Source organism: Rattus norvegicus, chromosome 5, assembly GCF_036323735.1.
Source record: "Rattus norvegicus strain BN/NHsdMcwi chromosome 5, GRCr8, whole genome shotgun sequence".
NCBI classification, from domain to species: Eukaryota; Metazoa; Chordata; class Mammalia; order Rodentia; family Muridae; genus Rattus; species Rattus norvegicus.
This window is the reverse complement of record NC_086023.1, coordinates 108,895,892-108,901,218: the sequence shown is the minus strand read 5'-3', so window position 1 is coordinate 108,901,218 and position 5,327 is coordinate 108,895,892.

Genomic DNA, 5,327 nt, shown 5'->3' with positions numbered 1-5,327 from the left:
GGTCTAATTAATATGCAATATGGGTGAAAACAGGTTAATTTTGATATGTATTTATTTTGTTTGATTGTTAATAGCCCAATTTGGCCTTAACTTGTTATATGGCTGAGACTGGCCTTGAGCTCGTGCTCCTCCTATTTCTGCCTTGCATGTGCTGGGATTATAAGCATGGAATCCCAGGCCCAGACAAGGCATTGATATCTGCTGAGCTGTTCCCACAGCAGGAGAAATCTTCCAGGCTCTCCACTCCATTTTGTCCTCGTGCATTCTCGATGAGGTCAGTGGGTAGTTAGATTAAGTAGCTACTATTACATTTCTTAAGTACAGCTCTCTAGACATACCCTTTCTTCTCAACTGCACCCACTTAACTAGATAATTAATACATACATGGTGTTTTGACAGTGACAGGTTAATTACCTTAAAAACAAGTATGTGGAACATATGCAGAAAGCAAATTTCTCTCTTGAATTTTACTAGAAATAGCATAAGGGGGGAGGCGTGCCTGTATGGTTTCAAGTAGACAGGAGAGGAACGGAGAAAAGTTAGCGATGAATAACGCAAAGTGGTGACTGCTGGAGTGTTTGCTAACTCGGATGGGATTACGAAATCGTGCATCTCAGAGTTGGAAAGGATCTCAAGGGACAGCCTGGAGCAGGGCCCGGCCTTCAGGCAACATCATTATCCTCATTTCCAGATGAGGCAAGAAGGCCCAGGAAGGTTACACAATCTGTCTGAGGCCAATGGCTGACAGGTAGGTACCAGAAGAAAGACCGGCAGTTTTTCTAGCAGTTTTTCTTTGTATGCTTAAAGCCTTTAGTCTTGGTATGAATTTAGAGTACACCTCAGAAGTCACAAAGCCCCTGGTTTCCTCTGAAAACGTCACTTAAGGAAGCAGATACAGCGTTTCCCCTTGGAGGTTCTTTTCAGAAAGAACTTTTATCCTCAAGATGTCAAAGACAGTGTGAGCATTTTTGTTGTTTGCTTGTTTTTAATCAGTGTTCAATTCTTTTTCTCCTATAGTGGCATAACAGTGTGGAAAAACATGAAATCCTAGTGGTACTGGCCAGAGATTTCCTACGTGTGATGAATACATTTGTGTATGGCTTGACTCACGAAGGATGGGGCGCTAATGACAGGGTAACAAACCTAGTGAAGGAGGCAAGCCCTATAAACGATGACCACTGGAGATCATGTCATGCATACTTAATGGGTTGTCACATGGATTGATTTTTACAATGACTTGGGTGAAGTCTAGAATTCTGAAATTCTCTTTTAAAATTTGGGATATGCATGGATTGTATATTAGCAGGTATCAGTGAATGCTCCAGCTGGGCCCTTGCATGTTCCCCAAATACTCATGTAGTCAAGGTCTGGTTCCCAGTCTACAGAACCATTAGGATGTGGTGAAATGTCTGTGTGGGGCCCAATTGCAAGAAGTTTGGTTACTTAGGAATTGACTTTGGAAAGAATATTTCATCCTTTATTTTTGATTCCTGCCACCCTGAAAGGAACAGACCTCTTTCTTGTGAACTCAAGTCAAAATATACTGTGTCCTGACTCACCGAGAGCGATGGCAACAGCAACCAAACAGTATAACCTCCGAAAGAACTAGCCAGACAAGCTGCTTCTTTCTCTAAGTTGATTGTCTCAGGTGCTTTGCCACATTAACTGAAAACCAATGGACACCGTGTACTATCTTGATAAATTCTCATAACATGCACGTTACCAAGCCCAACGTCTCTTTATTCCTATCCCCTCTTACGGTTTTCTAATAATTACCATATGTTCCATATTTAGGTTATCAAGGGTTTAGTAATTTCTCACAAGAAATTAAATTTGATATCTTCCCTCCACTTGGGAACTCCAGACCACAAATGAAGGAAAGCAAGGTTCCTTCAATTTATTAAAATTATGTGCATTATTTTGGTTAAGTAATAGCATCTAAATTATGCTGAGCCTCCCCATGGTATCTCTCCGAAGGGACTCATGTCTAGATCTAGAGAAACAATTGAGAAGCAATTTAATTCTTCAGTTCACTGGCAAGTGCAAAGTAAACCTTAACTATTTCTGGTTTTTTTTTTCAAAAATACTCCAAAGATCTTTTCCTTTCTATTGCTTTCTACAACTCGTGCAAACATGGTCTATTTGGTTGAGTTTTATTTCGCTCCCCTCTGCTTTCTGGCTTAATTCTTTAACTTGCCTGGAAGATTCCTTTATTGATTGTTGAGGTCTTTGGTGGAAGTTTGTGCAGCCAAGGATGCAATTCTAAAACCAATTCAGGGAGCATGAAGCCATTCTGTTCAAAAAGAGATGATGGTGTCATTCTTGGCAGGAGATAAATATTTCACCATGTACCTTGAAGGTAATCTTGAGACACTGCTCAAAAGCTTTCATTCTGTGGGTCTGTGGGCTGAACCGCTTCTGATTCCCACATAGTGTGGGAATGAAGGAACTTTATATTTATAGTCAGACAGTTTCCTGTGATCTTTGGGGATCAAGTTTCCTAATCTATCAAAATTGCTCCTCACGCAACAAAAAAGTTTAATGCCACCTTTGAAAATTTACCCAAATTGAATTCAGTTCGATCTAAAGATATAGCGCAACAATTTTGCTGGTGAAAGAGATGTCACTAGATTTTAAAATCAGTGTCATTGTCACTGAATCAACAGAAAGAGTGACGCATGGGATCTGGAGCAGGTGTTCATGTGAATCTTCAGCCTGAGCAGCAGTTGGGAGTTTTGCAGAGTATTATTAATTCAGGAGTCAGTAATTATCCTTTTAATAAGTATTATTAATAGTATGCTATTGGTAATTTAGCGCAATTATATGATGCTGTATGGTTTAGCCTATGAATGTGTAAGCTAGAAGCTATTATACAAAGATAAACTTAAAAATTTATAGGATAAAGCTAAACTAAAAATCATGCACACACACACACACACACACACACACACAGAGAGAGAGAGAGAGAGAGAGAGAGAGAGAGAGAGAGAGAGAGAGAGAGAGGAGGAGAGGAGAGAGACTCTTTGTATTAAATATAAATGTTTAGTAACAGTTGAGATCAGCCATAAATCTCTGCTTTAAACTTCACTTCATTCTAAGAAATATGTAAGTTGGAGCTTTTGTTGTGAAAGTTATATTGGCCATTGCAGTTCAGTGCATTTAGTACATCTCTAATAACTCTGAGGCTATGCACCTCTAGTTTTTAAAACATGCAGACCAAACAAACTAAAAGCTAATGCTGTACAGTAATATTTCTTGCAAATAATTTTGGTTTTGGAATCACAGTCAAGGTTGTACGGGTGTGTGCACGTGCAAGGGTGCACAGAGGCTAAAACAGTATCCCTGAACTCAAGATATGACTGAGAAAGGTCTTGAACTCCCAGTCTACCCGCCTGAGTGGTGGGATTACAAGCAACAACCACCCCAATCAGCTTTGTACAAGTATTTTTTTAAAAAAAATCTAACATAGCAATTCATGTGTCCATGAAAATATACTGCAAACATCTCCCTAAGAACTCTGACAAATTTCAAATTTTGGACTCAGGGTCTTTTGAAAAGTGCAGCTGTGTGGTTACTGTGTCTTCATTCAGGAGAGAATCTGTTGGCTGCATTGGCAGCTTTGATTTGGGATTAATCTAGATTTCCTGGATGTAATTCCCATAAGAATGGATGACTGTACATTCGTTTGACAGAGTCTCTCGGGGTTTCTAAGAGACATGCACAGGGAAGTGAGTGTGAAATGAGAGAACTCCTGCAGACAGAGGCAGCCATGCAGAATCCTCCCAGGGCTATTGTGAGAGCTGGGCTGTGGGACTTTTAAACCCTCTCCTGAGCTTCCCATTCTCTGCTCCTGGAAGAGCAGACATCATCCTCAACAGGAGAAAGGAGATTATCAGAAAGCAATGCCTGCTGGGGCATGAATGGATCATACTGACAAAAACTGGGCCTCATGTGTCTGTGACAGTTAATTTTATGTGTCAGTTTGGCTAGGTCACAGTTACCCAAAATTTTGGACAAATATTACTGTGGATTTTGGGAGTGATTTTTTTTGAAAGATGAGTCTGATGTTTACATTGGTAGACTTTGAATAAATTTACCCTTCCTGTTGGGAGTAGACATCACTCAGTCAGTTGGAAGCCTTAGTATAAAAGATTGATCTCCCTGGAAGACAAAACCATTTTGTCAGCAGATAACTCTTCAACAGGTCTCTAGCCTGTCCTGCAGATTTTTGAATTCCTCAAGTTTCTCCAGTGTGTGAGCCAAGAACTTAAAATAACAAATGTTGTTGGTTCTGTTTCTCTGGAGAATCCTAACTCATTCTGCATGCAACTAGTGTTGCTTTGAACAACATGAAGCAAACATGTGCTTGAGACATCGTTGAAGACGTTAGGTCACATTGAACAGATAGGTCACAGTGGATGCTCAAACCTCGACTGATACCTTTTAGGTTATTAAAAGTATCCTGATACATAGGCCCAAGATTCTAAGTTAGCAAATTTGAGTGGGACCCAGGCATCTACAAACAATGTTTAAAGAGCTCACCAGCTCCCAAGTAATGCTATCTACAGCCATAATCGTTGGGTAAAACAATAGCCATCCCTGAGGGCTATATAAATAGGAATGACCCTCTGATCTAAAACAGATAATCTTAATACACAGTAATCTATTGGAAGAATTTTAAATGAGAAATATAATACTTGGCCCTTTGTAGGGCACATCAGCATCCTATGTAAGACTGAACCATCATTTATGCTCTCATCTAAAAAGACTTATTATATAAGTATTATGTTCCAGATTTTAGACTGGGATCTGACTGACAATAGTTTTAATAAAATTTGGTGTGTAGATTTTAAGGGCTTAAAGACATGTACTTTACAAGTATCACATTTATTTATTGAATTTGTAGGTGCTTGAGTCATGTGTATGTTTGAAAACTCTTTATTCTAGTTATATTTATTCTAAATATTAGCTTTCAGTTAAAAACTGGTAGAATAAAGGCCTGAACTTATATGATATCTGCAGTCTTAAACATCAAATATATGATCACGCATAGTATAATCTTGGATTTCAATAATCCCAGAAATTGTGGGACATTTAAAAAGGATTGGTAGAGAAAGCCATTGGAATGTACCCCTCCAAACCAAACCAAACCAAACCAAACCAAACCAAACCAAACCAAACATAGAATTAACTTTAAAGCAATATCCCTTTTCGTTCCCATGATGTTAGGACACTAAGCAGGTTATCTTAGAATCCCAAAATAGCTGTGGACATTTTTGACATTAGGATATTAACTTGCAAAAATGATTCAGAAAAATCCCTTTTCA